Source organism: Crocuta crocuta, unplaced genomic scaffold, assembly GCF_008692635.1.
Source record: "Crocuta crocuta isolate KB4526 unplaced genomic scaffold, BGI_CrCroc_1.0 scaffold323, whole genome shotgun sequence".
Taxonomy (NCBI): domain Eukaryota; kingdom Metazoa; phylum Chordata; class Mammalia; order Carnivora; family Hyaenidae; genus Crocuta; species Crocuta crocuta.
Window position 1 is genome coordinate 2,340,205 of NW_027536465.1, and position 9,888 is coordinate 2,350,092.

Genomic DNA, 9,888 nt, shown 5'->3' on the forward strand with positions numbered 1-9,888 from the left:
ATAAGCAGAGGAGACTTCCAGAAGAAGAAGCATCTAACTGGGGACCTGATGAATGAGCAGGAGAATGGAAGGAGAGTTAGGGGATGAAGGGCCTTCCAAAACAATCAGTAAAATGAAGAAAAACCAAAGGGCAAGAGAGATCATGGTGCAGTCAAGAAACAGAAAAAGCTTCATAGTCATTGAAGAATAGAACAGGGGCAGCCAGTAGGAATAGTCAGAGAAACCAGGGCTTTACATCACCTTCAGGACTTTGGAATTTATCCTAGAAATGAGAATTTATAAAGTCTTCATGTTAATGAATGTAATTCAATCTATGTTTAAAACTGATGAGATATTTACTAAGTATGAGGCCATGTGCTTAAGATCTATGTCTACCTGGTGTTCACAGAAGCTGAAATATGCATAGAATTGGTGTAGGTGTGATGGAAAGACAGTTCTGTCTAATTCAGAAGACTCTTGTTTGGAATCCTCTGGAGTTACTATTCTCAGAATGAAAACATAAAAAGAGTTTTTCAGAAATATTGTGCCGGGCACCATGTAGAGAAACAATAGGAAGAAATAACACTGAAGCCACAGAGGTAGCTTCATGGAAGCTACAGTTATATATGGAACAGATGATAGTTGCTTGAATGGCCACTGGAGCTGATGAAGGTGGAGAGAAGCAAATGAGTTTGAATGATGATTGGAGAGTAGAAATGGTTATGCTTGGCGGTAGGATGGATGCGTAGGACAAAGACAAGAACAGGAAAGGATGATCCTCAGGTTCTGGTTTAGGGAGCTGAATGAGTGATAGGACCATTCACAAAGGAAACAGACAAGAGCAGGGAGTAAATTACGGGTACAAATAGTAAAATTTTGAGCATGTTTAGTTTGAACTTTATAAAGGCCTTCAAATAGGGTTGATGGTGGGGCGCCTGGGTGGCTCAGTTGGTTAAGCATCCGACTTTGGCTCAGGTCATGATCTTGCGGTTCGTGGGTTCAAGCCTTGCGTCGGGTTCTGTGCTGGCAGCTCAGAGCCTGGAGCCAGTTTCAGATTCTGTGTCTCCCTCTCTCTCTCTCTGCCCCTCCCCGGCTCATGCTCTCTGTCTCAAAAATAAATAAACTATAAAAAAATAAAAAACAAATAGGGTTGATGGTTAGGAGTTGGATACACAGAGGGAGGGAGCCAGGAAGTGAGAGCAGGCGACTATCTCAGGCAGAAGGGTGAGATCACCCAGGGACATAGTGCAGATAGAGAAGACTAAACCCCTTGAAGGAAGATAAAACCAGTATTAGTAGAAGTAGAATTTCTCAGAGGATAAAAAAAGAGAGCTAGGAAGGTATTAGGAAAACTAGGAAAATGTGCCATCACAGATGCCCAAGGCTACAGAGACTTTCAGGACTTCAAGAGGCTGAGATGCCGGACTGAGGGCAAGGGTCAATCTCCTCTCCCACCACAGATGGCATGAAATGACAAAAAAGTTAGAGACAGCAGTAGCTGGCAAGTGACTTTGAAGAATTATGGAAACACAGTGAAGAGTAGAAATGACCTGACAGAGAAGCATGCATAGACTCTCTCTGCCCCAGAGTTAGCACAGATGAAAACTGCCATAGAAATAAGAGCAAACAGACAGAGTTCAAGTTCAGTGTCAGAAACTGTAAGTAATAGGGAGTAGGGTAGAGCCCAGGGCAGTTGTTTAGATCACTGATTTTTAAAGTAATGTTGGAAAGATCTGGGTCAGTTGCCCCTTTCTCCCTCACCCAGGCACACCACACCAATGGGGTTTAGGCCCCAGGTTGAAGAACAGTTTCCCAAGCAAAATTACATTCTGCTCCATGCAAATACACAGGACGTGAGAAGCAGAATGGAGGCAGGAATAACTTCAAACCTCCAAAATAACAGGGGAAGAAGAGAAAGTAGGAGAAGGGTCTTATGGAAGTGGTGTGCACATGAACGTCCTGACTATTACTATACCCCCTAGAGCAGGATTCTGATGATGGAGATTCAGGGGGCACCTTGGTCTAGAGAAACAGGGTGCTCTCCCACTTAAGTCTCAATCCACCTGCACATACGACCTGGCTTAGTGCTTCCCTCATGGTCATCAGACACAGGCTGTAGTGAGCAAAATGTATATTCACTGACATGAAAAAATCTATCACCAAGTTAAAGTGGAAATAGACATAGAACATTTAAGGAAATCAATACCATAAAAGAGAGTAACTAGATTAAACACATGAACCAATAAAAAAATGTTTTCTATTTTCTTTGGCAACTGCTCTGTGTTCTCTTATCTCCCTTTTCTTGCATTATTTTCAATGTGCATATTTTTTCAATGAGTGTTTTTTTTTTATTATTGTATTTCTCCCTTCGATTGATCTGGTCATTTTAGTCTTTTACTATGTGTTTACTTAAGACTCTAAAAAAATCACAGCATGTATATCTGATTTATATGATTCTGGTAAGAATTAGAACTATTATTTCTTTCGGGAAAGACAGTAGTAAGACTGTAGATTTAATTCCAAATATATGAGTAAGTGTATTATGTGTAATAAGTAACAAAGGTTTCAGACCAGATTTTTAAAAGCCAAAAATTAATTACTTCCTATTTTAAAGGTAAATCTTAATAAATACAACATAGTGTAAAGTAAAAGAATGAGAAAAGATGCATCAGGCAAATCCTAAACCAAAGATTTGTAAATATCAGACAAAGTTAACCTTGGAGCAGAAAGAGTTACTGATGCAAAAGAAGAATATTACATAACCATAAAAAATATTATAGTCAAAATCTCCAGGAAGATGGAATAATTTTAAATGTGTATATACTTAAGAGCAGAACCTCTAAAAACAGAAAGCAAAAACTGACAACCCACTGAGTATTAGATGACATTTTAAGTATACATAATCAAGAAAGGATATACATCCAGAACATAGAAAGAACTCTTTTTTAAAATTATTTTTAATGTTTATTTACTATTTTTGAGAGAGAGACAGAACGCGAGAAGGAGAGGGGCAGAGAGAGAGGGAGTCACAGAATCTGAAACAGGCTCCAGCCTCTGAGCCGTCGATACTAAGCCCAATGCAAGGCTTGAACTCACGAACTATGAGATCATGATCTGAGCTGAAGTCAGACGCTTAACTGACTGAGCCACCCAGGCACCCCTAGGAAGAACTCTCATAAGTATTAGCTAGAAAAGAGACAACTCAGCAGAAAATTGTTCAAGAGATTTGTCCAGGCATATCACACAAAGAGTACACCTAAATGGCTAAAAAAAAATATGAAAACATGTTTAATTTCATTAGTAATCAATAAAATGAAAATTAAAACCAGAGTTAGACACCTTTGGACATCCACCAGAATCAGCAAATGTTCTTAAATAAAAAGCATCCCAAATACCAGGCTCACTTCTCTAAGTTTCCTTATTATTTTCAATCATTAATGAAAAGTTCCCAGGGATGATGAGTCACCCTTGGCTCTCTAAATTCTTTGACCCATCTCTCCTGTTCTCCAATTCCCGCCACTGGCCACACCCAACCAGCTGGCAGAGGCCACCTCTACTACTACCACTTGGTTCCACGATGGATTATTCAGGTTATTTCCCAAAGTGTTTCAGTTGAAAACTAGACTCTTGAGATATTTTAGAGGGTAAAATAGGAATGGGTGGATTCCGTGGATCATTAAGGTTAGAAGGCACAGAAACTTCACTACGTTCTGGAAGAACACAATGAACAGTAACTCTACAAAATATTAGCACTCAAAAGTAAAAAAAAAAAAAAGGATAAAAAAAGTATTATCTAAGAAACAGCTGGACAGAAGGCCACCTCAGAGCTGCCTTGAATTATTAAAGGATATAATCCAGCAAAAAGCTAATATGAAAAAACATGAAATAGCATCGAATAGATAAAGCAATAAGACATTGAAGCCCAAGTGCTTTTTTATTTAAAATAAAAAATACATCACTGGCACTCAAAAACTGTATGAGCCTAACATGAGAAATAGGAGGGAAAAGTACAGGTATCCTAATATCCCATTGGCAACTGTGAAGGGGTACTTCTCTTTCTTTCTTTTTTTAAGTTTTATTTATTTATTTACTTTGAGAGAGAGAGAACACTCGCGCGCGCACACAAGTGGGGGAGGGGCGGGGGGGGGAGAGAGAGAGAAGTCCAAGCAGGCTTCTCACGGTCACTACAGAGCCCGAGGGGCTCAAACTCATGAACTGCGAGGTTATGACCTTAGCCAAAGTCGGATGATCAACTGACTGAGCCACCCAGGCGCCCCATGGCAGGATATTTCTTAAAGGAGAAAATCTGGATAGGTTTTCAGAAAAATTAGAAAAGGATGTTGGTCCAGCCACAGCCATAGGTCTACTCTTTTCCATTCCCTGAACATCTAGTTCATAGAGCTACAACTATCAAAAGTTTTATTCATCATTTATCTATCTATTCTGTTTAAAAACATGCACATCTAATATAATGTAACGATACCCCAGAGAAACAAAAATGCCCTTTTCCCTCTCCAAGAGGAGATAAAGCATAGACATACTCATCATTGCAGGTAGTCTCTTTAGTCTTACCTAATGGTAAGTTTGAATATCTTAACACATTCCACATATCACAGACAGGGAAAGGAAGACAAAAATCAAAGACAACATGAAACTAATAGGAAATAGATTGTGATTTTTCCTATTGGACTTGGATTTTATTTAAAAGAGAAATCAGAACATAACAGCCAACAAATACCTCCAAATTAAAGACAGCTTTGGATCCATTTCTCCAGAACTTAAAAAAGTTAAGAAAATTGGGGCGACTGGGTGGCTTAGTCGGTTAAGCGTCCGACTTCCGCTTAGGTCATGATCTCACGGTTCGTGGGTTCGAGCCCCGCGGCGGGCTATGTGCTGACTGCCAGCTCAGAGCCTGGAGCCTGTTTCAGTCTGTGACTCCCTCTCTCTCTGACCCTCCCCTGCTCACGCTGTCTCTCTCTCTCTCTCCTAGAAATAAATAAAAACCTTTAAAAATTTAAAAAAAAAAAAGAAAATTAAAAAAAAAAAGAAAACTACTCGTTGACCATAATACCCAAAACCCCTTTTCAGAAAATCCTGGAGATTCATCATCAAAAAAAAGGGCTTTTTAAGGGAATTTGTAGTATAGAAGTTTTGGGGGGCACCTGGGTGGCTCAGTCAGGTAAGCGTCCAACTTCAGCTCAAGTCATGATCTCAGTTTGTGGGTTCAAGCTTCACATTGGGCCCTGTGCTGACAGCTCAGAGCCTGGAGTCTCCTTCGGATTCTGTGTCTCCCTCTCTCTGATCCTCCTCTGTTCCTGTGCTCACTCTCACTCTCTCTCTCTCTCTCTCTCAAAAACAAATAAACATTTAAAAATTAAAAAGAATTTTAAAAAGGAAAAAAAAGTTTTTGGCATTTCCCACATTAGCCCTCACAAAAAGGCAAGTGCATGGTCAGCGAGGGAACTCTCTGAAAGTTTCAGAGGAAGGGGTTATCAGAAAGCAAGTATGGAATTTTACTTGCTGAGCTTCAGAAAACCCTAAGTCAGCTTCAAGCTTATGCCAGAGCAGAGCATAAGCAACACTGTATGTGTGGCACATGACTCTTTGAGTTGCAATGGCTTAGAGATTCTTGCCTAACTTGGCCCCAAAGATGTCTGAAGACAGGACACTGACAAATTGCTCCCTGCGGCAGGGAAAGCTAAAGAGTGAGGCATTGGGACACGTGGAATTCATATGGACCGGGAGAACAGTGTAGGAGGTAGCTGGGTTAGCACTATTAAAAAAATAATAATTGAAATAAATTCACATGGCAATTTTGAGAGTCAAATTATCTTTAAAGGAAGAGAAAGGGCCACATTACTAGTAATCATGAGTGCAGGGTCTGGAATCACACAGAGCTAGGTTTGAATTCCATTCCTGGTGTGAGCTGGGGCAAATAAGCTCTCTGAGCTTCAGATGATTTATCTGTAAAATGTAGATAATACATCATATGATTACTGAGAAGGTTATCTTCGATAATATACACTAATTGTTCAACATTGTTAATATAGGAAGAAATATTTCCCGTAAGCGAAAGAATTCAGAGTAGCAAAACAACAACAAAATGTTCATTGCATTTAGGTTCATTGGATTTGGAAGGTCATTAGTGTCCCCTTACCCTGGTCTCAACTAATTTCCTTTCTCTAGAAGCAAGTATTTAAATTTTTAGTTTTCATTTTGTGTTTACTTCTGTATTTGTAAGTCAATGTATTTAGTATTATTTTTAACTTTGGGCTTTTATAACTAACTCCCCATTATTGAAGACAATGGACTAACCCCTACATTCTCCTCCCTTACTCTGGAAACCCCTCCCCCCAATAATGCTTTATTTTCCCTCATTCTCCCAATAGAGGTTTATCATAATTTTTAGTTGGATCAACATATAGTGTTTTCGTCATTAATGGCTAAATTACTATGCATAATTGTATCTTCTTTCAACCATTTCTTTTCCCTGGAGTTAACAACTGCCTCACATTTCATATGCTTGGCTTTTCATATACCTAAAAGCAATTAATTCCCAAATACTCCACCAGGAATGCAAAATTCTCAATGTCTACAGACTCAAAGGACAATTCATCAGTTTCTTTTCTTTTCTTTTTTTTTTCTGGAGACACTCCTCTGGAGCCCTGTACTCTATTGTTCTAGTTAGAACTGTTTACTCTCTAGGCCTGCTAAGATCTTAATTCATTCTTCTTAGTGAATTAAGAAATTAATTAAGTCATTAATTTACTATATTCACTAACCTTTTAAAACCATCAATGCACCATGTGCAATGCCACATCCAACTGGGGGCACTCCCAATTCTTGAGTCTTACTGACTTCTACCAACGAGAAGCACCTCTTTTCCAGGCTTCTAGCTCCATCAGTCAGATTTATACTGGGCTGCTAAGGTATTTGCTACTTATCCATCTGCTTACTAACATCTAAAAAAAATGTGACATCATTTTCTCTCATATTTTTTGGATTTGTAGATTTATAACTTTCTTCCTACCTCGTACTATCATTTTTATCAGGTTTCATGAGAGAACAGGATTAGATGTGTTTAATCCACTAAGATTAGCCATCAGTTTAAAACTATGTTGTATCAGGGCACCTGGGTGGCTGAGTCGTTAAGTGTCAGACTTTGGCTTAGGTCATGATCTTGTGGTTCATGAGTTAGAGCCCTGTGTCCGGCTCTGTGCTGACAGCTCAGAGCCTGGAGCCTGCTTTGGATTCTGTGTCTCCTTCTCTCTCTGCCTCTCCCTGCTGCTCCCATTCCATCTTTCTTTCTCGCAAAAATAAACAAACATTAAAAAAACTAAAGTTATATTGTATCTGTTTTCTTATCTCTTATACCTTTGAAGGTGTATCTCATTTATTTTTCTGATTTCACTCAGCAATTTCTAATACCACATGGGGACGTTTTTATTGAATGTTATGTGGGTAAAACAGAGTCAAATAGAGAGAGTGGATATAGGTGATGTGTTAGGAGAGAGTCGAGGTATATCATCAGAGGAAATTATATTTTAATCTCAGCGAAAGAAAAAGGAAAAGCCTCAGACATCTGGTATTAAAGATTAGAGCAGACAAAAAATGTGAGAGCTACTATATTAGAAACTGAGGGTCATGTAAAGTTGAGGTGATATATTTAAGCACTGGTCTTCATTATTTTGAATCTAGGAAGGATATTGCCTTGCTATCTCTTAATAAAAAAATTTTCTTTCCCAGGGTTTGTATAATTCCAAATTAAAAACACAAATCTAGCATATTTTTCTGGGTCGGCTTCCTCCATTATTATGAACAAAATAATTCTGCAAATAGTAGATACGCAGCCAACAAAGGTATCATTCTTAAGAAATCACTCTTAACATGCTTAATGTATAATCCCAGACACCTGTGCTTGTATATTACTAATACATAAAATAACTGGTAGAGATGCACAAGGACCGGGTCTGTTTAGTGATAATAACCCAACCAACCCCTGCTAGCATCAAAGCAATGTGCGCACATCACAGTCTTCCTTACCATCGTCAGCTCACTCAACTGCGCTCATGTATTGCCCTGCAATCATTCTGCCAATTCAGTAAACTAGGTTTTTATCTGAGCTTCTTAGAGAATGTCTTTCAGACCAGTCAGACCACTCAAATTGAGCAAATGTATACATTTCAAAAGCAAATGAAAGCACTGATTCTTGTTTTTTTTTTTCAAAAGATGAATTTTAATGGCCTACGATTTTTTTTTTTTTTAATGTTTACTTTTGAGAGAGAGCAAGAGACGGAGTGTAAGCAGGGGAGTGACAGAGAGAGAGGGAGACACAGAATCCGAAGCAGGCTCCAGGCTCCGAGCTGTCAGCACAGAGCCTGATGCAGGGTTTGAATTTACAAACTGTGCGATCACAACCTCAGCCGAGGTTGGCAGCTTAACCACTGAGCCAGGCGCGCCTCTTTTTTTTTTTTTTAAGTTTATTTATTCATTTTTGAGAGATGTAGACTTAGTGGGGGCGTGGCAGAGGGAGAGGGAGATAGAATCCCAAGCAGGCTCCTTGTGCGATCAGTGAGAAAAGCAGGATGTGGGGCTTGGACCCATGAAACCGTGGAATCATGACCTGAGCCGAAATCAAGAGTCAGACGCTTAACCGACTGAGCCACCCAGGTGCCCCTAAAGGCCTATAACTTCAGGGAAAATTAATCTCACTTTCTTCGAACACCGAATTTCACAGAAAATAATAATCACCAACAATCTATGGCAAATAATTCCCCCAACACTTCTGTTTTATCAAGAGTGATAAAGACATTATTTTTGGTACATTGGATTTTTGTCTTGTGACTTTGGAGCAGGAAAAAATAAATTCCAAAGAAGCTAAGTAAAATATTTTAGCATTTTTCCAATCCATCCTTAGGGGCTTGATATAACATTTCTCGCAGTGTCATTTCCTCTGATCTCTGAACCTGGAATAATCAGCTATCTCAAGCTTCCTATAGTAGATTCCTTAATCCAAAGAAATGCTACTCTCCAGGTCTTCATGGGGGAGGACCTATCTCCTCTATGCCAAGCTCAGAGGGGAAGCCCTAAGCGGTCTTCACAGCCCCCCCCAGCACACAGCAATCAATCTGCCTTCCATTTGGGCTCCAGTGAGAGAGGATCAGTGTCTGTGATAAACTGAGACAAAGAACAAGTGAGTGTTTTGTAAGCTGTCAAGTGCTATGCAAATCCGAGCTGATTGAAACGTGTCTGCCCAAACCCCCCTGCCCGGACCAGCACAAGAACTCTCGCAATTGAATTACGAGGTTGGATTTCTATATTTAATACTTCTTTTTTGGGGGGAGATAGTTGACATAGGACATTATATCAGCTTCAGGTGTACAGGAGAATGATTCAACATTTGTATAGATTGCAACATGATCACCACAATTGTCTGGTTTCTGTCCGTCACCGGGCATAGTTAAAACAGTCGTTTTCTTATCACGAGAACTTTGAAGATCTACTCTACGTAGAAACATTTTGAGAGGCCAAGGAAGCCCAATTCAATAAGATTTTAGCTCTTGGTATGGCTTTTAGGAAAAGGGTATGAAAACCACAGGAGCGGGAGCTAACAGGGAGCAGCGATGGTCGGAAGTAGCAAGGGAAAACCAGAACACGGAGAATCCTCTGGACTCTACCCCAGAACTCGTTTCTGTGCAGGCTGAGGAGTGAGGGGGTCAAAGACGAGAAGGTACAGAACTGGGAGTGAGGTGGCCCAAATTTTCATTTCCGCTCAGCTGCTACACTCAAAGTGATGCTGGTAAGGTTTTGTTTCTTCATCCTCCAAGTGAGGAACCGAAAGAGACATGTTCTAGCCACCAGCCACCCTGAGCCCCGGAGCCTGCACATCTGGTTGGCTGCCACACAGCT